The 22,892-nt window shown below is 45.3% G+C and overlaps 1 long non-coding RNA gene across 1 annotated transcript; it reads left to right on the plus strand.

Annotated features, from left to right (window-relative positions):
* The first annotated feature begins 6,574 nt into the window (after positions 1-6,574).
* LOC147732606 (uncharacterized) lies at positions 6,575-8,437 on the plus strand. Its single transcript, XR_015308678.1, has 3 exons — positions 6,575-6,822; positions 7,521-7,655; positions 8,226-8,437. It is a non-coding gene; the product is annotated as an uncharacterized LOC147732606 (long non-coding RNA).
* The last annotated feature ends 14,455 nt before the right edge of the window (positions 8,438-22,892 follow it).

Below are 22,892 nucleotides of genomic sequence, written 5' to 3' on the forward strand. Positions count from 1 at the left end.
CGGCGCTCCCTTTTACCTGCGCTGCAGCCAGGTGGGGTGAAGCTCCTCAGCCTACACGCAAGGGTGAGTGCATACCTGAAATAATGATCAGGCATGATTGCATATATTGGAATGCTACTATGAATACAAACAATAAGGATGTGAATAACTCTTTGTGTTCTATTTGTTTATCTGTTTGTTTGTTTTACATGTTGGATCCCTTACCGTTGCACTGACAGTATATGGTTGAGTACGCCTGGATTTCCAGGTGATATTTTCCTAATTTATTTATTTTTCTAAAAGCAGTAGTGTATTATTTATAGGTCCTGAGGAATGCATTGAGAAAATCTTATAATATGCTGAAACATGTCGACCACCTATAAGTGCGGTTATTATTTAAAACCTGCACCCACACCTGCCTTTTTAACCTTAGGGTTTGGGGGTTACTAATAAATTGCTTTTTTCCACCCATTCACCTAATTTTAGTACCCTTCACTTCTCCACTTCAAATCACCTTACACTGCTTTTTTCATTAGCCACTACCACACTCCTCTGATCTGCCCTCATACCACATTTCGGTCACGGTAATGCTTACCGGCCGTCTTGTCTCCTGGGTAAGGAGATCCCATATGATGACAACAAGGGCGGTACAGTGTGGCTTCTGATGGGAACTATATTTTTCTCCTAGTACTCTTGAGTCTTGACTTGACCACTCTTTAACTATTATTTCTCACTGATACTAGCCTGTGCATTTTGGTATTGTGGTTCTTACTGTTGAACTCTTTTTTCCTTTTTTTGACCCCCAGATATCATTTGTTGTGATATAAGGGTAGGTACTACCTTCCTCCTTATTGACCTAACTGCTGTGATTTTTAAGCCGGAAAGAGCTCAGTCCGCCCCCTGGTTATGTTATATACTTACAGGCACATGCATCAAAGCTTTTTGCGATCGCAAACTGTGCTATGCGCAAAAATCTGCCATTTACGATCGCAAAATTAGCTTTTACGATGCATCAAGGGTCAAGGCCCATGCAATTTGACAATTCGCAATTAATTGCGAGTTCTCAAATTGCTATTGCATTTAAGGAATTCCATTGTGAGATTCCTTAAATGCAATGCAAAAACCACTTTAAAGTAGCAATTTCGCTACTAGGGGTCGCAAATTACCATGAAGTTGAACTTTATGGTAATTTGCTAAAACTTTTAAAAATGCACTAAAGTGCATTTTTCAAAGTTGTAGGTTACACACACACATGTCCCTGGGACATGTGTATATGCAACATTTGTGCACAGATCCATTTATGGGGTGCAACAGGGTGTCCTTTTGTCACCCTTGCACCCTTGAAACTGCATGCGTAATTTCCTATTCATTCCTATGGGCTGCCTGTAGGCCATAGGAATTAATGGGAAGCCATTCCTTATTTGCGAATCGCAATTTGTGACTCACAAATAAGGAATGTGTAGGAATTGCTATTTCTATAGCGATTCCTACATGCAGAGGCTTTTGCGAGTCCTTAATTGCGATTCCTTAATAATCACAATTAAGGACTCGCAAAATCCTAGCTTCATGCATGTGTCTGTTAGCCTTTAGCCTGTCTTTAGTCCTTGAATGGACTCGAGTGTGTGGAAAATGGAAACTTGTGTCTGCTCATATCTCGAGGATTACTAGAAAGTGGCAGCCACCTTACATGGTTTGATTGAAGGTGCAGCTCTGTTTTTTTACTGATTTTGGGCATCCCAAAGCGTTTAACCTACTAAACTTCTAGTGCCTAATTATCAGCTGTGTACATAAATATATGGAAAGGCAAAAATTCCATAAGCATAAAAACTGCCTTCTCTTACACTTGTGTATGTGTATATATAGGTGGCTGGCATCTTGAAACAGTCTAGGATCTAATAAATGTTGTTCTGGGTACATCTCTGTATTATCAATGTACGCTAATGTACTTCTGAACAGAAACAGGTACATATTTGGATAGTAGACAGAGGCATACTTCAGGCCTTGGCTTAGCCCAGCTCAGCTCAGGTATATTGGACCTTACATGCCACATTTCCTTCTATAGAGCAAGCTTGAGAGGGGATTGTATATCCCGAAAATTATCAAGCCTATGGCCATCATAGTTTAAAAACTCAAACCGCTTAAAAAAACTGAAAAACAAAATAAACAAGCATTGGCATAGCCAATAGGTCTCGCTTTTGAGACCTTATAAGTATTTAGATATGCAGCACAATATCCTTGGTGCGCCAACATTATTTGTTGCATGGATAAACACTCATAAGGCCCCAATAGCGAGACCTATTGGCTATGCCAATGTTTGTTGATTGAGTTGTTGAGTGCAGTGGGAGGAGGGTTAAACCCACTGAAATAAACAGACACTATACATTTTTAGTAAGTGAGCAAGGTTTTCAGGGTGGGTGTCCCAGTGAAATCTCTACGAGAAATGACGATTGCTTGGAGGGTGGAGATGAGCCTGGAGAGGGTTGAACAGAACAGAGTCCAACGAGGGTGATACCATGCAAACAAGGAGAAGTTTAGATGTATAGCAAGCACTCAACAGACAAAGTTTATTGAGCAGAGCAGAAGCAAAGACTTGTTCAGCAGGAACAGAGAAGCGATGCACATTTAAATAAAAAGGTATTGCCTTCTGAACTTCTGCTAAAGGTGCTGAAAAGTGTGGCTTCCCTCTTCAGTACTGCTTTGCACTATACTGTCTACTTGAGTCTTGGTTCTGGGCAGACCATTCCTAAGAGGTGGTCAATATTTGGCAGGGGAGGTACATGACATGACCGAATTGTGAATATTTATTTGCTTATCACTGTAAAAAGGTTTGAACGTGAAACAGTCTACATGAATGAAAAATAGGACTGCAGGCCTCTTTTTTGATTCTGAACCGAGGCAGTAGAATCCTGAGCGTCCAGGAGAGCGCCTGCCGTGAAGCCCAATCTGTTCATCGAGATTGGTTATGGTTGGCTTGTAGGAAAAAAACAGCCACAATCTAGCCTGGGGCCAGAACTGAGTTCAAAGGTTACTGGCAAAAAGTAGGAGTGCTTTCTAAAACTGCATCTTGGCGCGTGCCCTTTTTTGATGGCCATTGGCACGAACAATGGTTTGGCTGTCTGCGCATTGCAGCAGTTATTTTTTAGAGTTACATCAGCAACAAAAAATAAAAAATGTGCAAAAGCATTTTTTTAAAGCTAGAGCAAGGGGGCAAAATTGAAGGTGCGGATGGGGCAACACAGACTGCTGCTGTACAGGTTCTCACATTTGGCATGTTGTATTAGGGCACAACTCCTTGTAAATGACAATCTTGAATTATTGCTGAACCAATTACTGCATTAATGACGCTAATTAATTTCTCTTCAGTAAAGTAATTGTGCCTCAATTAGAAAGGGAGAGTACCAATTTGAAAAGAGGAATAAACAAGTGGGCATAGAGCATGTGGGAGGTTAGAGGTGTTTTTGATCCCAGTAAAGTTTGTAACAGGTTGTTCTCAAATCTTACCAGCATTGGCCGCGCGGCTCATTGAGAACATCAAAGTGGCTGCGAAAGTGAAAGTGATTGCGATCTCAATCAAGCGCAGTGAGGAATGCGCTTAATGAGCATGACAAGGAAAGCCATTTGACGCCTCAGCTCATAAGCGTGCGCCCGTGCACATGCACACAAGCTGTAGGTCGGCCATGGTAGCATTTTTGGAAGCCCTTACTAAATGTCTCGCCAGGGCAGCGCATGCGCTGGATCAGACGAGACCTAAAAATGAACCTAAACGTTTATTGTGACTACAGATGATACACAGACTTATTTATTGTTGTTTTTAATTGCCTGGTCCCATGGGATCTCGCTGTTCATTCTATTTTATTATGTGTAGGCATGGGCGGATTTTGCGGATTCGCAATCCGCGAATTTGCGGATTTGCGGATTTGCGGATTGCGAAAATCCGCAAAATCCGGGAATCCTCGCGGATTTTGCGGATTTTATTTTTTGGGGTGTTCGCACGGGTTTCTGCAAGTTCGCGAGGGTTTTGTGCAATTTCGCAAATTGCAAACTTACTTGTCCGGTCGCCAGTTTTGCGAACTTGTTGTTTCTACGTGCCCAGCCTGTTTGCAAGCCTTTCTTCATCACTGCCACCCTCTGTCACCACTGGCACTCTCTTTGTTCACCCATGCCACCCTCGGGCTCACCCATGTCACCCTCTGTATCATCACAGCACCCTCTGGTTCACCAGTGTACATTATTGGGGCAAACAAAGCACTGCCATCCTCTGTCAACACTGGCACTCTGGTTTACCCATGCCACCCTCTGGCTGTCACACCCATGCCACCCTCGGTGTCATCACAGCACCCTCTGGTTGACCAGTGAGTGTACATTATTGTGGCAAAGCAAAGCACACCTGCTAAGTGCCTTAAGTTTTGCATAATTAAATTACAACAACACCTGCCCTGCCCCAACTGACATTAATGAAGGCTGGCACCTGCTTGTCTGCTCCCTTTCCTTTCCTTTTCCTGTTTGTTGCAATGTAATTTTTTTTTAACAGGAACCTAACCGAATTCTGGATGGCCCCTTCAGGAAGCACTACAGGGAATGGTTACAAATGATGAGGTTGAACTTTTGCACCTGCTCATAGCTTTTCCTTTTGCAAAACTCGTTTTTCGGTAATTTCGCACTATTCGCGAGGCGCGGCGTCGTGCGAAATCGATCGTGTAAGCCGCGAGCTCGTGCGAGTTACCCCAAGGTTTCTGGGCGCCGCCATTTTGTTTGCGTGACGTTTTTCCGTTTCCGCCCGCTATGTGTAGTCTCGCGCGATGAGCGCCTTGCGAATACAAGTTCGCACGAGTTCGCGAGAGAAATCGCGTGAGAACCTACTTACGCTCACGTGATCGGCCGCCATCTTGTTTTTCATTCATTCCTATGTGTCTGGGCATGGTGTTTCTATCCTCTGTATATCTCTGCCATCCTTTGCTTATTTTATTTTGTTTTTGATCTATTAAACTTTTTTTCTATCCCTCTTGTTTTTTAGGTCTATATTTTTGTGTTTTAGGCTACTTTTGTTTACTTTTCAAGTACTTTTTAAACTTTTATTTCCTTCTTCTCTACTCCTATTCTTTTTCATTTTATCTCCTTACCTGCCCAGAACATGGTGAAGACAGCTGTCAAGCTGCCCAAGCCGGGCACCGCAGCCCGTGCCCGGCTCCCGTGTGGCCGCTTGAGGGCGGAAATGGTGGTGCCCAGGGAGATCTTCAGCCCTGAGGAGGTGGGCACACTCGTTTATTTTGTGCAGCGCCGTCTCCCGAGGACCATCGCAGCAGGCGGCAGGATTGCTGCCGGTTATACCAACAGCCAGGAGCGTCGGAAGCGGTGGGGGCAGGTGTGCCGGGCCCTTTTTAAGATCACGGGGGTCCAGCGCACCTATAATCAGGTGACCCACCGCTGGACTGATATTCTGGAGCGGGAGCACGACCTGCTCGATCTGCTGGGAGTGGAGGTCCCCGGGCTTGGTGAGTAGTAGTAGCAATTTTTTCATCACTCACTACTCTGTTTTTTCTCCTGCTCTGTGTGTTAATATTGCAAATGTTTGCTTTAACTTTTTTACAAAGAACAATAATGCTGCTGATTACATTGATAGGAGAGCTAAATTAATATTTCAAAATCTTCTGTGCATTTCAGGTGCACTGCTCTCTTTCTCTGTGGCGGTGCCACTGCTTATTTGTTTTCTATTTTGTGTTCATTTAATTGGGCTGAGTAATGTATGAGTGTACTTTACAGAACTGCGTAATGCTAGACACAAAGGGGCAGATTTACAAGCCCCTTGCGCCACGTTTACGCTGCCTTACCTGACGCACAGCGACGTAAACGGGGCGCATCCCAGCGAGTCATGTACAACGTGATGCTTCTAAGGAGATGCGCCACGTTAAGACCTGGGCCTGCGCCACAATGGGTGCGTTGCCACGCAGGGGGAGGGGGGGGGGGGTGGCGGTCAGGCAGATGTGCGCCTCGCAAAAGTGCCTGCGTGAAATCTACAAGATTTAACGCAGGCACTTCCGCGACGCTGCTACGTCAATTCTTTATGCCTGCTTGCTTGAAGCAGGCGTAAGGACTGATGCGGTATGTTGAGTATTGGGCATCCCTGAGCATTGCTATAGTTGCATCGCGCCTGCGACGCGACTCTAGAGATGCGCCCCTCTTTCGTCACGAGATGCATCACGCATCTGCCTACCCTTGCGCCAGGGTTTGCCGCATTGTAATTGCGGCGCATCTGCCGTGACGCAAGGTTAGTTTTGAGTTACGCATTTTGTTCTGGTGCACCTCTGGAGGTGTGCAGCCCAGAACTCGTAAGTATGCCCCTAAGTGCATTACCTGTGCATCCCTGCAAAGTGTGAGGCACGCCAGCACCACCCATGGTGCGCCGTATTTTCAATGCGGCACGCCATGGTGCCAAAACGTCACCGAAGCGTTACGCATCGGTGCCGTAAAGGCGGCTCATTGATGGAGTTGCGTTGCAACGATGGCGCAGCTCCAGCAATGCTGCATCAAGCCGTAAGCCTGCTTCATGCAGGCGCAGGGTTTCAGTGACGCATCATTGTCCTAAATGACTGAGTAGAGGCTCAGGTGCAGTCCTTCCTTTGTAGCCCTCTTTTTGGCTAAAATAGTTGGTTCTTGTTCTTTCTAAATGTTTGATTTGGTTGACAAGGACATCGACAAGCAGCAATCATCATTTTTTTCTGTTCTTTCTTTCATGTTGTACGTCAGGTCCGCCCAGGGGCAAGCGGACAGAAACAGCGGATGCAGTGGCTCCAAAGGAGGAGGATGATGCAGGCCAGGGCGGCGAGTGCTCCTTTGCTGGCCCCAGTAAGTTTTCATTTAAATATAGAGGACCTATTGTTGTCCAAGCGTTCCTAATTTAAATTTTCGAAACAGTGTTTAGATAGGAGCTAAATCAATAATACTACTGTTGCAGGGACAATTCTCCACAAACCTTACTATGGACACCAAAGACCAGAGTAATAATATTTCAGAGTGGCGTGTTTGGCACACTGTATACTATAGTATAAACTCGGTAGTGTCAGCGGCACGGACTCCTCCTTGCAAAAATTACAAAACCTTTCTCTCAGTCACTCTAGCTTGGAGGACCAAAAACCACAGAGTCTATTCAAGTTTAAAAGCTTTATTAAAAAAAGTAAAAGTAAACACATATATTAAAATAAAGTTAGCTGGAAAAGGAAAAGTGCTTGGTGCTGAGTTGATGAGTAATGGAACACATGTCTTGTGGTCGAGCCGAGCTTTCACCTGGTTTAGTTGGTTGCTCTTGTCCGTAGAAGTCCAGCGTCTGTCTGTTCAGAGAAAAAAGATGTGTGTTAAAATTAAGCAAGCATTCATCAATTGTGACAAAAAAGTGCAGCAAGACAACAGCCTTCCCTGGAAGGAGGGACATTTTTACTTTAGACTAGAGTAGACAGTCAATTATTTTTTCTGTTTTCAAACTTCTTCATTCCTAGACCAAATACTAGTGAGTGGTGTAATCTAACAGTCTTAAATATATTTTTTAGGTGGAACAGCTGGTGGCGGGGCCAGCTCGGACGTGATCGTCATCGACTCGGAGTCTGAGGGCGACTCTGGGGAGGATGCGGCGCAAGTGGACAATCAGACTGTGAGGAAGCAGGCAGCGGTGGTGTGGAGTACAGGTAAGCTGGATCATGGTACTATCTGACTCTTAGATAGCATATGATGTGTATCCAGTGCTGGACCAGTGACAAATTACAATATGGTAATTACAGCAGGCTGGGACCGACAGACAGATAGAGGCAGAGAGAGAGGAAGACAGAAGGAGAGAGAGAGGGAGGGAGCCAGAGGGAGGGTGAGGGAGGGAGACAGAGAGAGAGATAGCGAGGTAGAGGGAGACAGAGGGAGACAGAGAGAGAGATAGAGACATATCGCCTGGGCCTGGTGCAGATGATACGGTTGCTGGTGTGGTTAACGGCTCAGAGGAAAAGTCACTCACTTCTGCCAGATCTCTTTCATATGAAAGAGCACCAAACCAAGGATACAAGTGAGTTGTGGGAAGGGAAATGGTGATTCAAGCGCCCCCCCCTTGCCCCTCCATGCGGACGCCCATGATACTGGCCTCAATAGTTTTGTACTGCGCTGGCTAGTTGCTAGTTGTACTGTGACACAACTTCCTGCTGAATCATTTTGTGTTAATCATATTTTTAAAGAGCATTCGTTACAGATTATGTTTTTCTTTCTTCTTATAGTTGGTAATACCAAAACATGGAAACCGAGCAGGAGTATGCGGGCTGTACTTGCCCGGCAACGGAGGCTGGATGCCACTGTTGCGCAATATCGCCGGCTGGTGGAAATGGAGGGGGACGACACGCACTCCAGTGTAACATCTTCTGCATCCTCCTCCGTGACCCCACGTTCTGCCGGTAAGCGCAGTGCTCCAGCCAACCGGAGCCGTGCTGGAAGACGCCACCGCCGAGCAGCAAAGGCTGCACCTCCTCACAGTATTGTAAAGGCTCGCTTGCGCCTTGCACTCCGCAGAGTGTCCAACCTAGAGGCGGAGGTCCAGAGATGGAAGGAGTATCAGACTCTGGTGGAGGGCCTCCGTTTAGATCAAGCCATCATCCAGGAGAAGTTTGATGCCCTGGAGGCCAAATTCAACAACCTGCATCCGTAGAGTGTCCCTTGCCCCTTTTTTAGAGACTTTTGGGGGGTGGGAATTGGGAGTTGGGGTTTTTGGGGACTTTTGATGGACTATTTATTTGTTGGGGTTAGGGAGGGTCTTGCGGGAGTTTATTTTGTTAGGGATATAAAAATATACTTTTTCAAACTTTATCTGAGCATAGCTGTTTTTTACTACTTTTGAGCCTGGTGGGTGGTGGTTTTGAAGTAAGTTTGTTTTACGGAACACTGTCATCGTGTTGATTCACCTGTAGTTGGCCAAATGTTTTCCAAAGTTAAATGCCTGTCACAGAGTTTCCATAATCAAGAGTCCTAGGAGTTTACTAGTAGTACCACTGTCACTCTCTCGCCTCTCCTCCTAATACTCCATTATACTACCTCCCATCCAAACGCTTATCTTACCTGTAATTTGTGTTTGTTGAAGGGTTGTCTCCACCTGGAATTCACAGTGTCCTAAAGCGTTCTGCAGCTGGGCCCCAACTGGAGTTTCCCGGCGTGGATTTTCTGCAAAGCAAAAGCAACCTGTAGTTGGCCAAATGTTTTCCAAAGTTAAATGCCTGTCACAGAGTTTCCATAATCAAGAGTCCTAGGAGTTTACTAGTAGTACCACTGTCACTCTCTCGCCTCTCCTCCTAATACTCCATTATACTACCTCCCATCCAAACGCTTATCTTACCTGTAATTTGTGTTTGTTGAAGGGTTGTCTCCACCTGGAATTCACAGTGTCCTAAAGCGTTCTGCAGCTGGGCCCCAACTGGAGTTTCCCGGCGTGGATTTTCTGCAAAGCAAAAGCAACCTGTAGTTGGCCAAATGTTTTCCAAAGTTAAATGCCTGTCACAGAGTTTCCATAATCAAGAGTCCTAGGAGTTTACTAGTAGTACCACTGTCACTCTCTCGCCTCTCCTCCTAATACTCCATTATACTACCTCCCATCCAAACGCTTATCTTACCTGTAATTTGTGTTTGTTGAAGGGTTGTCTCCACCTGGAATTCACAGTGTCCTAAAGCGTTCTGCAGCTGGGCCCCAACTGGAGTTTCCCGGCGTGGATTTTCTGCAAAGCAAAAGCAACCTGTAGTTGGCCAAATGTTTTCCAAAGTTAAATGCCTGTCACAGAGTTTCCATAATCAAGAGTCCTAGGAGTTTACTAGTAGTACCACTGTCACTCTCTCGCCTCTCCTCCTAATACTCCATTATACTACCTCCCATCCAAACGCTTATCTTACCTGTAATTTGTGTTTGTTGAAGGGTTGTCTCCACCTGGAATTCACAGTGTCCTAAAGCGTTCTGCAGCTGGGCCCCAACTGGAGTTTCCCGGCGTGGATTTTCTGCAAAGCAAAAGCAACCTGTAGTTGGCCAAATGTTTTCCAAAGTTAAATGCCTGTCACAGAGTTTCCATAATCAAGAGTCCTAGGAGTTTACTAGTAGTACCACTGTCACTCTCTCGCCTCTCCTCCTAATACTCCATTATACTACCTCCCATCCAAACGCTTATCTTACCTGTAATTTGTGTTTGTTGAAGGGTTGTCTCCACCTGGAATTCACAGTGTCCTAAAGCGTTCTGCAGCTGGGCCCCAACTGGAGTTTCCCGGCGTGGATTTTCTGCAAAGCAAAAGCAACCTGTAGTTGGCCAAATGTTTTCCAAAGTTAAATGCCTGTCACAGAGTTTCCATAATCAAGAGTCCTAGGAGTTTACTAGTAGTACCACTGTCACTCTCTCGCCTCTCCTCCTAATACTCCATTATACTACCTCCCATCCAAACGCTTATCTTACCTGTAATTTGTGTTTGTTGAAGGGTTGTCTCCACCTGGAATTCACAGTGTCCTAAAGCGTTCTGCAGCTGGGCCCCAACTGGAGTTTCCCGGCGTGGATTTTCTGCAAAGCAAAAGCAACCTGTAGTTGGCCAAATGTTTTCCAAAGTTAAATGCCTGTCACAGAGTTTCCATAATCAAGAGTCCTAGGAGTTTACTAGTAGTACCACTGTCACTCTCTCGCCTCTCCTCCTAATACTCCATTATACTACCTCCCATCCAAACGCTTATCTTACCTGTAATTTGTGTTTGTTGAAGGGTTGTCTCCACCTGGAATTCACAGTGTCCTAAAGCGTTCTGCAGCTGGGCCCCAACTGGAGTTTCCCGGCGTGGATTTTCTGCAAAGCAAAAGCAACCTGTAGTTGGCCAAATGTTTTCCAAAGTTAAATGCCTGTCACAGAGTTTCCATAATCAAGAGTCCTAGGAGTTTACTAGTAGTACCACTGTCACTCTCTCGCCTCTCCTCCTAATACTCCATTATACTACCTCCCATCCAAACGCTTATCTTACCTGTAATTTGTGTTTGTTGAAGGGTTGTCTCCACCTGGAATTCACAGTGTCCTAAAGCGTTCTGCAGCTGGGCCCCAACTGGAGTTTCCCGGCGTGGATTTTCTGCAAAGCAAAAGCAACCTGTAGTTGGCCAAATGTTTTCCAAAGTTAAATGCCTGTCACAGAGTTTCCATAATCAAGAGTCCTAGGAGTTTACTAGTAGTACCACTGTCACTCTCTCGCCTCTCCTCCTAATACTCCATTATACTACCTCCCATCCAAACGCTTATCTTACCTGTAATTTGTGTTTGTTGAAGGGTTGTCTCCACCTGGAATTCACAGTGTCCTAAAGCGTTCTGCAGCAACTCGTCAACGTAAGTTTCTTCATTGTGCGGAATCCAGGCATCAGCATTACGGGAAATGGATAGAATGAGTCTGGAGGAGGAGGATAGACGACCAGGACTGAGTTCTTGGCAACTAACTTGTGAACCTGATGAATGCTGCGGCAAGACAGTTCTGCTGATGGGCTTGTTCTTTGATTGGGTGATTACAGTTTTGTTGTGAATGGGATCAAGCACTTGGTAAACAAAGAAAGACAGACACACAGGAATAAAAGTGAATAAGGAGTCGAACTAAAAATAAAGTTAATGAATCATTGACTCATTTTCAGAACTCGGTGTCAGGGAAAATGAACTCGTCCTCATACTCTGCAAATTCAGTCGGTAGTACTTGTGGTAACTGAGGAGAACTTTCCTCAGGTAGGTCGGTGTCCTCTTCTTCCTGCGTGCATTCTCGTACTTTGTAATCTGGTGGTATGAAGTGCTGGTTCATCTTTATCATGGTGAGCCGCTCCACATTTGCGGGCAAGAGGCGGGACCTTTTGGAAGTCACAATGCCACCAGCAGAACTAAAAACACGTTCTGAAGACACGCTTGCGAGTGGGCAAGACAAGTAATTGATAGCCAGGTTGGTGAGCTCTCACCATATGTTTCTTTTCCCATGCCAATACGCCAATGGGTCCTCAGTAATATTGACCGCTGTTGAGTCATCCAGGTAGGCCTGCACCATTGAAACAATGTTCTCCCGCATTCCTGTACTTTGCACTTCTGTGTCCTTTCTGGGACAAGCAAACCCTAGCTGACTTAGCCAATCCTCTTCAGACATATCGCCTGTGCCTGGTGCAGATGATACGGTTGCTGGTGGGGTTAACGGCTCAGAGGAAAAGACACTCACTTCTGCCACAGGCACAGAAGTGCTTTTATCCGACGCCTGTTGGCCTGCTGATTCACTAGTACTGTCTTCTCCTACAGTTTCCTTCCTCTCTCTTTCAAAACGAATGGCTGACCGAGCTAGCCAACCTTTGTACTCTGTAACATCTGAAGTTTCAAAAGGAATTAATACTTTTCCTAACAATGGCTTTCTGTAACGTGGATCCAGAATAGTAGCACAAATGTAGTGCTGTTGTTTCTTGAAATTTACAAGCCGTTTCTTGCTAACTAGGCGTTGTAATAATCTCTGCGCCAACTCATATGCTTCATTCTTTCCCGCATCCTTTAATTCTGAAGACACCACCTTGACTTGGTGCTCGAGCTTCAGCAACAATGGGATAGCTTTGCTCAAAGAACAGTCCTCCCTGCTGACTTCACGCGTGAAGACCTCAAAAGGACGAAGCATGTCTGTCAGGCTTTTAACTAGCTGCCATTGCTCCACCGCTAGCATCATTTCTGTCGGATCACCACCCAGGTTGTAGAAATACTCATTGACTACTGGAAACAGCTCATGCAGACGCTCAAGCATGTAGAAGGTTGAGTTCCAACGTGTTGCCACCTCCTGGATAAGTGCTTTCACTGGCATTCTACGTACATTTTGCTGGCGCCTCAGCTCCTTCCGGGCCTTAAAAGAATGGTTGAAATGTGTGCATATTCTTCTGCAGATGGTCAGTTTTTTGTCGACTGCAGGTTCTTTTTTCAAGAACTTTTGCACGACAAGGTTCATACAGTGCGCCAAACACGGCACTCTGAAATAGTCACCGTCCGCCATGGCCTTAACTACATTGCTGCCATTATCAGTAGAAACATAACCAACCTTGCAATTTCTTTTGGGCAGCCATTGCAAGACCTTTATGTTAAAGTCATGCAAAATGTTGTCTGCAGTATGAGTTTTCTCCATGCCAAACATGGCTAATGTTGCATGTTTACGAGCACCCTTAAAAATGTCGACCAAGTCACCACCTGCATTTATCCGTTTAGCAACCCCTGAAAAAGAGACCCAGTGTGCAGTGATGCACATGTAATCAAGGGCTTGGCAACTGGTCCACATGTCTGTTGTCAGGTGTATAGTGTGAACAGCACTCTTCTGCAAAGCTGCCCCAACCAACTCAAGCACCTCTTTATGTAGTGCTGGAACAGCAACCCTGGCAAAATAGAACCGGCTAGGAACCTTCCATTTAGGGGCCAGTGTTGCCACGAGTTCAAGAAAACCCACACCTTCGACAAACGAAAAAGGGAGAAGGTCCACCGCTAGCATTTTAGCCAGCTTAGTGTTATACAGGCGCACAATTGGGTGGTTGCGTTGAAATGGCGCATCTGAGGAGAACATGTCTGTAATGCTGCGCTGGACAAGTTTAATGGATGATGCTGATGCCTTCTTCGACCCACTTCTGCTCAGTGTTGACATTTTTCGCATTGGTGTGTCTCCCAGACTCTCAGTGTGCCTCCTATGTGTTCCGGAGGGTGTGGTGCTGCCAGGGGTACTGGGTGCGCCCGAATAAATGTCTGACGCTTCTTCTACCTCCCCGTCATCTTCAGATGAAACACCTAGTACGGGTTTATTTTGGCCACTTGCCCTTTGGGATTCCTTTGCCTTGATGTTTGCTAGGTGCGCAAACCATTCTACAGAGTGCCTTCTTTCAAGATGACCTAGCTGGCCTCCGGTACCATAGTTGGTACCAATCTTACCGCGGCTAACTGTAGTCGTACAAATGGAACAAACGGCTAGGTTATCATGCTTTGCATGGACACTAAAATAGTTCCAAACTGGGGACTGGAAACTTCTGGTTTTGCCGCACGAGGTGATGATGCTGCCAATGCCAGATGAAGCAGTGGTGGATGAGCCTTGCAGACCTCTACTGGGTTGTGCAATTATTGCAGCAACCCTACTTGAGGGAGTCGAGCTGGATGGAGTTCCCCTCTGGGGAGAAAATATGGGAGCTGTAGGTTTTGGTGAACTTGTACTACATGACTGCGTTGGTGGTGCTACCAGTGCCACATCGCCAGGGTCACGCTCAGCATGACGTCGGGATAGGGTATAAATGTCTGTTTGCTGCATGGCCGGTGTGGCTGGAATGACGTGTGTGATGACTAGGTCATTGCTGTCATCCTGTTCATCAACATCAGAATGCACCACTTCATCAAGTCCGACGTTCGGATCCATAAGTATGAGCTTTCCGGGGCCCTTCCTTTTAACATTTGATACCTTTCTCAGCTCATGGTGTGCCTCCCTCTCAGACGTCGGAGATAGTTGCCAATCTGGATCCAGATCATCTGATGGAGCGGGGCTTGAAGAGGAACTTCTACACACCCTCCTTGATCTTTTCCTTGCTGGGGAGCTGGGAGAAAATGAATCATCAGGAGGAGTGGCTTCGTCTTCCTGACTTGATACCCCGGGTCCAAAGTCAATTTCCTCCTGTGCCCCGACTTCGGGAAGAACAACCATTGTGGCCACTTGCACCGCTCCATGCGCCGCTACATGGCCCTCTTCACTGACCTCTACTTGCAACTCTTCATGGACCTCGCCTTCTCGGCCTTCTCCTTCTCGGCCTTCTCCTTCTCGGCCTTCTCCTTCTCGGCCTTCTCCTTCTCGGCCTTCTCCTTCTCGGCCTTCTCCTTCTCGGCCTTCCCCTTCTCGGCCTTCCCCTTCTCGGCCTTCCCCTTCTCGGCCAGCTCCTTCTCGACCAGCTCCTTCTCGGACAGCTCCTTGCGCATGTACTTGTGCTTGTACTGTTAGCTCATGCAGTTGTTGTTGCGGCTTTGGTTGTTGAATAGTACTTGAGCCAACATCACTGGTCGTTGGTGATTGAACCAATAAACAGGCTACCTGTGCAGCACTCATGGTGGACTTTGGTTCTTTTTTCCACATAAATTTAGTGGTCGAGGCACCAGACTCCTTGGTAAGTGGTGCCACTTGCTTCTTCTTCTCCTAAGTAGAGACATCTTTCTTGCAAGAGGAGCTACGGGCACCTCTTTTCGGACCCATCTTCTGATTCTTCTTCAGATGTCGGAACAGCAGGCCGCAGCAGGACTTCTTCCTGGCACTGATGCTCAACGATGATGCAGAGTTCTTGACTTTGTGCACCTAAAAGCAAACGAAGACAGAGGAACATCAGTTAAATATATGTTGCATATGTGGCGCTTCATTTAATAGTTTGCAAGTAGGCATTTATGAATACACACGTGCACACCACAATATGGAAATATCAAAAATAAGAATTGCTACATTTTTGGGAAACAGGAATTCAACATTGATCCAAGAGAGCCCACAGAGAGGCATGTAGTTAGTTTCATGTACCACTGACTCAACCTGGGCACAAGGGGTGAAAGCAAGGAAAAATGGGTGCAGGCCTATGGCACAAAGCTCACTGCCTGCCTTCAAAATGTCCGCTTGACCCCCATCCACATGGCCAGGAGGACCATGCCTCAAAATGGCCCCACCCAACATAGCCAGCCCCCAACCCCTACTCCAAAAAGTCAACACAAATCATCACATTCCAATGCCATCCATCAAGTTTCAGAAGGTTTATGCTGCCTGCTGGTGGTTTTCTGGTGCAGAATTGCACTTTTTGCAATTTAGCGAGTGCGAGATTGTTGCTTCACGACGCAAACGCGGCAAAACACCCGCTAAATCACCAAAACAACCGCAAAAGTCGGAAAACACACACAAAAATCACCACAAAGAAAATCAACTTATCAACTTACTTGTGAAATCAAATTTCGAATACACACGTGCACACCACAATATGGAAATATCAAAAATAAGAATTGCTACATTTTTGGGAAACAGGAATTCAACATTGAACCAAGAGAGCCCACAGAGAGGCATGTAGTTAGTTTCATGTACCACTGACTCAACCTGGGCACAAGGGGTGAAAGCAAGGAAAAATGGGTGCAGGCCTATGGCACAAAGCTCACTGCCTGCCTTCAAAATGGCCGCTTGACCCCCATCCACATGGCCAGGAGGACCATGCCTCAAAATGGCCCCACCCAACATAGCCAGCCCCCAACCCCTTCTCCAAAAAGTCAAAAAAGACAACACAAATCACCACATTCCAATGCCATCCATCAAGTTTCAGAAGGTTTATGCTGCCTGCTGGTGGTTTTCTGGTGCAGAATTGCACTTTTTGCAATTTAGCGAGTGCGAGATTGTTGCTTCACGACGCGAACGCAGCAAAACACCCGCTAAATCACCAAAACAACCGCAAAAGTCGGAAAACACACACAAAAATCACCACAAAGAAAATCAACTTATCAACTTACTTGTGAAATCAAATTTCGAATACACACGTGCACACCACAATATGGAAATATAAAAAATAAGAATTGCTACATTTTTGGGAAACAGGAATTCAACATTGATCCAAGAGAGCCCACAGAGAGGCATGTAGTTAGTTTCATGTACCACTGACTCAACCTGGGCACAAGGGGTGAAAGCAAGGAAAAATGGGTGCAGGCCTATGGCACAAAGCTCACTGCCTGCCTTCAAAATGTCCGCTTGACCCCCATCCACATGGCCAGGAGGACCATGCCTCAAAATGGCCCCACCCAACATAGCCAGCCCCCAACCCCTACTCCAATATGTCAAAAAAGACAACACAAATCACCACATTCCAATGCCATCCATCAAGTTTCAGAAGGTTTATGCTGCCTGCTGGTGGTTTTCTGGTGCAGAATTGCACTTTTTGCAATTTAGCGAGTGCGAGATTGTTGCTTCACGACGCGAACGCGGCAAAACACCCGCTAAATCACCAAAACAACCGCAAAAGTCGGAAAACACACACAAAAATCACCACAAAGAAAATCAACTTATCAACTTACTTGTGAAATCAAATTTCGAATACGCACGTGCACACCACAATATGGAAATATCAAAAATATGAATTGCTACATTTTTGGGAAACAGGAATTCAACATTGATCCAAGAGAGCCCACAGAGAGGCATGTAGTTAGTTTCATGTACCACTGACTCAACCTGGGCACAAGGGGTGAAAGCAAGGAAAAATGGGTGCAGGCCTATGGCACAAAGCTCACTGCCTGCCTTCAAAATGGCCGCTTGACCCCCATCCACATGGCCAGGAGGACCATGCTTCAAAATGGCCCCACCCAACATAGCCAGCCCCCAACCCCTACTCCAAAAAGTCAAAAAAGACAACACAAATCACCACAATCCAATGCCATCCATCAAGTTTCAGAAGGTTTATGCTGCCTGCTGGTGGTTTTCTGGTGCAGAATTGCACTTTTTGCAATTTAGCGAGTGCGAGATTGTTGCTTCACGACGCGAACGCGGCAAAATACCCGCTAAATCACCAAAACCACCCCAAAAGTCGGAAAACACACACAAAAATCACCACAAAGAAAATCAACTTATCAACTTATTTGTGAAATCAAATTTCGAATCCAAAAGTTATTACAAATGGCCCACCACCAACATAGCCAGCCCCCAACACCACCCCAAAAGTCGATTAACACACACAAAAATCACCACAAACAACATCAACTTATCAACTTACTTGTGAAATCAAATTTTGAATCCAAAAGGCCTCAAATCCAAATATCCAGCAGCATCCACAAAAAGTAATCCTTCCCAGTCAAGATCGAATCCAAAATGGCCAGGAAAGGAAACAGGAACAGGAAGTTGGAGACTGGGGCACTTCCTTCACCCCTCCCCAATGGGAGGAACTTGCTGGACAGGAACAGGAAGTTGGAGACTGGGCCACTTCCTTCCTTCACTCCTCCGCCATTTTTATTTTTTTTTGTAATTTCGCGAGTGCGAGATTGTTGCTGCCCGCGCCGCGGGCCGCGAGCAGTGCGAACACAAGCAAAAAATCCGCAGCGCGCGGATTTGCGGATTTTGCGGGAAATCCGCGAATCTCGCGGATTGCGGATTTACCGAAAATCCGCAAAATCCGCGAGTGGAACGGATTTTACGCCCATGCCTAATTATGTGTCTAGGATAAAGATCCAATACACCTCTCTGCGTTTCCAAATTTCTGTGCTCAAACTGGCTGTATTAGTCTGGATTTCCTCTAAAATGAGCCATCTTAGATCTTGTGCGGTAAGCTGTGCCTCAATGTAGTGTTTTCCCAGGGGAACATTAATTTAGTTGGTTTTAATGGCTGACCGGTGTTCTGTTATCCTGGTCGCCAACGTGCTAGAGGTTTCTCCTACATAACCATGATTGCAGGGAGATAGGATTAAGTAAAGAATATTACTAGTTTTGCAGAGGGTGAGAGTTTTTAGCATTATGTTCACTCTATTGAGGGTATATGTATCAGTTTCCATGTAAAATTAGCATACCATACATTTATATTCGCCAACTGTAGATTTCTTACCCATGATTGACCTCTGTGTAGTGACTATTTTTGTAGTTGTCATGTGTCCTGCGTGATCTGACTACTAGATCCTTCAAGTTTTTATTTCTCCTGTGAGCAAAAATAGGTTTTGGTATGTGGTTCTCTTTTTTTCTTACATCGTTTAAGATATGCCAATGTGCGTTGACAATGTAGCAAATCTTTTCATTCAAAGTTGAATTTCTGGTCACAAACACCAGTCTCGAGTTTTCTTTGGGATTCTGTTGGCTCAATAAATGTTGTCTGTGGTAGTATTGTGATCTTTTATAAGAGTCACATACTAGACATCTTGAGTATTCCCTGGCAATAAATATAGCTTTCATGTCTATGGCTCGATGGGTCAAAGTCAATTAAGTCGGTACAGTTCCTGCGGAGCTGCAGGAACTGACCAAATGTTGAGGTTTCTGCTCTATTATGCTATCTGTCCCACACATGTAACTATGCATTATCTGAGCTGTCCCTGTAAGATCTTGTAGATGATAGGGTACTAATAATATGTGTAGAAACAATACCAGCATATACTTACAACAGGATATGTCCAGTCATAACATAATTTACCATATAAGCTAATATTGGCGCATTGCTGGCCTGCTAGACTTATCTTGTGATGTTGTTTGCACAGGAACAGACTCACACAATATAACTCATTGGTTAGCATTTTTGGTAATGTTGACAATGGAGATGATCATTGCACACCGATCGTAGACCATGTCATGCATAGCACAGCATGAAATGCATAGGCATATCATGGAAAAATGAAGCCGCGAGTGCCTTAGCACAGACTGTCATCAATGTCCACCTCCATGACTCCAGCTATTCATATACTCAACTATGAATGTGCAGTCATAGCTGTGCATTGCATGCTGCTTTGCAAATATCATAGGCAAGAGGTGACTGCAGGTTGGTCAAGTACATTTGTGTAGCAAGACCATCTCACTGGCAGAGACATCACAGCAATGTGTGAAGTAAGAGGCTCACATGTAGTGACACATACTACCAATGCCAACCCTAATGTGTGACACTGTGGCATGTGTCTACGTACACACATGACCAGTCATGAACAGACATCAATGTGAGATAATAGTGCCTCCTAATAGCTCAGGGCCACTCATACACTTGGAGTTAAGATCCACTGTACAAAAGTACAACACACAGATCTCATCACAAATATATATTTTGTTGTTAGTCCAGACAAATCTCATGAAATTGTACATATACAGATCAAGTATCTATAAGCATTTAAAAAAAAGCAACGCAAATCCATGTTTGCAGTAATATTTTGCATATCCGGCACGGAAAATACTCACAAAATGCATATATACACCTGACATCTTCCCGCTCACCCCTAAACATGTGTAATTTCATCACAAACCATTAAACTGGGCCGCAAGCTGGCAGGAAATGATGGCAGTCTGCATCCTGTTCCATGGAGGAGTACAGTACACTTTCACCTTTTCTTTCAGCCACACTGTTAATGTTTTTTTGAGTTGTGGAGGTGTTGGAAGGTGTTTGCTGGTCTTGGTGTTTTGGAGAGAGTTCTGTGTGTAGTATACTGTCCTTGTTGAGTCCTGTGTCTCTGTCCATACGTGTTTTTGCGACTGTCTGATTGTTTAGTCGGGTGTACGTCTCAGGGGTATCTTTGTAAATTGCTACAGTTATTAGGGGTTATTTGTGTTTTCTTTTTTGCCTGGGGTCAAGATTGTATTTGGGGATGTTGGGTCAGGGTAGGGAGTGCAGGATGTCGGAGGGGCCGTTGGGGGCCTTACAATGGCTTGTTACATTTTCCCTGTCCACAATGGTAGAGGCTGGGAGAGGTATCCTACAGGGATACAATGTGAGAGTCAGGAAAGTGAGATGGGAGTACATCCAGGTGAAGATGCTCAACAGGCCGCAAGAAAATGGCAAAAGCATTATGCAGATGGTGATAAGGCTGTATGGAAAAAGGCTATATCCATCTAAAAAAATAAACATTTTCTCTGCTACAACAGAATACTTTGCAGAAACTATTTTGAAATCATCAAGCACATCTAAATGTGTTTTCAGAATAGTGGATGAGCTCAATAATCCAAAGTGCTCAAAAAATGAGATTCAGTCAACTCAAGGTCTCTGAGATAGGCTGGCGATATTCTTTGAGGAAAGAATGAGTACCATCATAAACGGGCTTAAAACAACTATCCAAGCCATAGAAGAAAGTTGGACCAGTGAAATAATAACTATCTCAACCATGGGTGAAGGAAAGATGTCCTATGTAGAGATGGATGTTGGTATTGTGAGTCCGAGCATCCTGGACCATTTCGAACTTATATCAGAGGAGGGCTTTGGGGGGCTGGCTCTGGGTGTTTCTTCCGGCTCCCCACTGGATCCTCTACCTCACAAATTCTGGATGGAATTTGCCTCTTATCTATTCCCTAGTCTCAGACAGATTTGCAATCATTCACTTTCGAGTGGGGATATGCCATCCAGCTGAAACAGGCTGAGGTCATGCCACTCCTGAAGAAGGCCACTCTTCATCCTGCTCACCCAGAAAGTTATTGACCTATCTCCCTCCTACCCTACCTAGTGAAGATCCTTAAACACTGGGTCAGCAAATCGCTGTCCGTGTTCATAGTAAGTAACAACAAGTTAGCGGACGTTCAATTTGGCTTCCGTCCAGAACACCGTACAGAGTCTGCTTTGGTGACCGTGATGGACGATCTTCGCTTGTTTGCAGACAAGGGACAGACAGCAATATTAATTTTGCTTACCTTGTCTGCCGCTTTCAACACAGTCAACCACAGTATTTTGCTGACCCGCCTAGAGAAGATAGGAGTGGTAGGTACCGCTTTGGCTTGGTTCCACTCTTATCTCTCTGGTAGGTGTCAGGTGGTGGCTCTTCCGCCGTTTCAATCTGCTTTTACTAACATTTGCCATGGTGTCCCTCAAGGGTCTGCCATCAGCCTGATTATGTTTAACATCTATCTATGTCTATTGATTGATATAATTCAGGCTCACAACTTGAAGCTGATAAACTATGCTGATGACACTCAGATTTTCCTATCCTTGGATGGCACACAACCCTCGGCGTTGGAGGATTTCCATGCTTGTGTACATGACACTGCACAGTGGCTAGGGCTGAATTTTTTACAATTTAATTCTGAGAAAACTGAAATCCTGCATTGTGCAGTGGGGAAGGTTCCATTACCTCTCCCTCATAATTTCTGGCCATTAGGAACCTATTCCCCCTTGGTCCCGGCTAAATTGGTCCGAAATTTGGGAGTCTTGTTTAGTGCCAATCTGTCCTTGGAGGCACAGGTGAACAAAATGGTGGGGTGTTGTTTTGGTCTCATTAGAGCCCTGAGAAAGATCCTCTCACTTTTACCGGCTTCTGCCAGAGCACTAATAGTGCAGGGCGTTATTTTAAGTCGTCTTGACTATTGTAATGCTTTGTTGCTGGATTCTCCTAAATATCTGATCCAGCGATTGCAACGTGTTCAAAACATGGCATCAAGGTTAGCTCCGACTAAACCTCGAGACTTCTCTGCCTCAAAATGTTTGGCTGAGCTACCCTGGCTTCCAGTGTTGCAAAGAGTACATTTTAAGTCCCTGTGTATAGAGTTTAGCGACTTGCATAGATCCGGTCCAAAACCGCTGCAAGAAAAATTACTTTGGTACATCCCCACCCGACATCTTCGCTCTTCTTCAGCCTGTTTGAAGACAGTTCCCAGGTTTAACAGGGTCAGACTGGGTGGAAGAGTCTTCAGCATTGCTGCTACGATGCTGTGGAATGAATTGCCACTCAGAATTAGACAATGTAGCTCCCTGTTGCTGTTCAGAAAAAGGATTAACATGGTTGTTTCCTAAAATGTGATTTTTCTTCCTGAGTATTGCCTAATCTTTCCATCGCCCTCCTGATTAACATTGGTTCTTTGTTTACGTAATGCAGCACCAGGGTACCCGTGGGGTGTTTCTTGCACTTAATAAATACTATATACAATACAATGCAATACAACATGTTTGGCTTGGACAGGACTGTCCAGCAGTGGAAGCATCGGTGGCAGGACAATGTGCGCCGTGAGGGGGACCCAGTGGATCACCTTGGATTCATCATCAGCAGGCAATGTGGTAATTACATGATCAACATTGTATCACATCAGAAGATGAATGCACAAGACAATAATTAGGTTGAGCACAACATATATGCACCCATCATGGAAATTACCTTATGTCAGAAATACATACATGTCCTGATATACTGTGCCACCCCTACATGCATTGATATTGGTACACTTCACATGATCAACTGGCTGACAATCTCAGTGAGATACACAGAAATGTGCA

Source organism: Lissotriton vulgaris, chromosome 2_1 (assembly GCF_964263255.1).
Source record: "Lissotriton vulgaris chromosome 2_1, aLisVul1.2, whole genome shotgun sequence".
Classification (NCBI taxonomy): Eukaryota; Metazoa; Chordata; class Amphibia; order Caudata; family Salamandridae; genus Lissotriton; species Lissotriton vulgaris.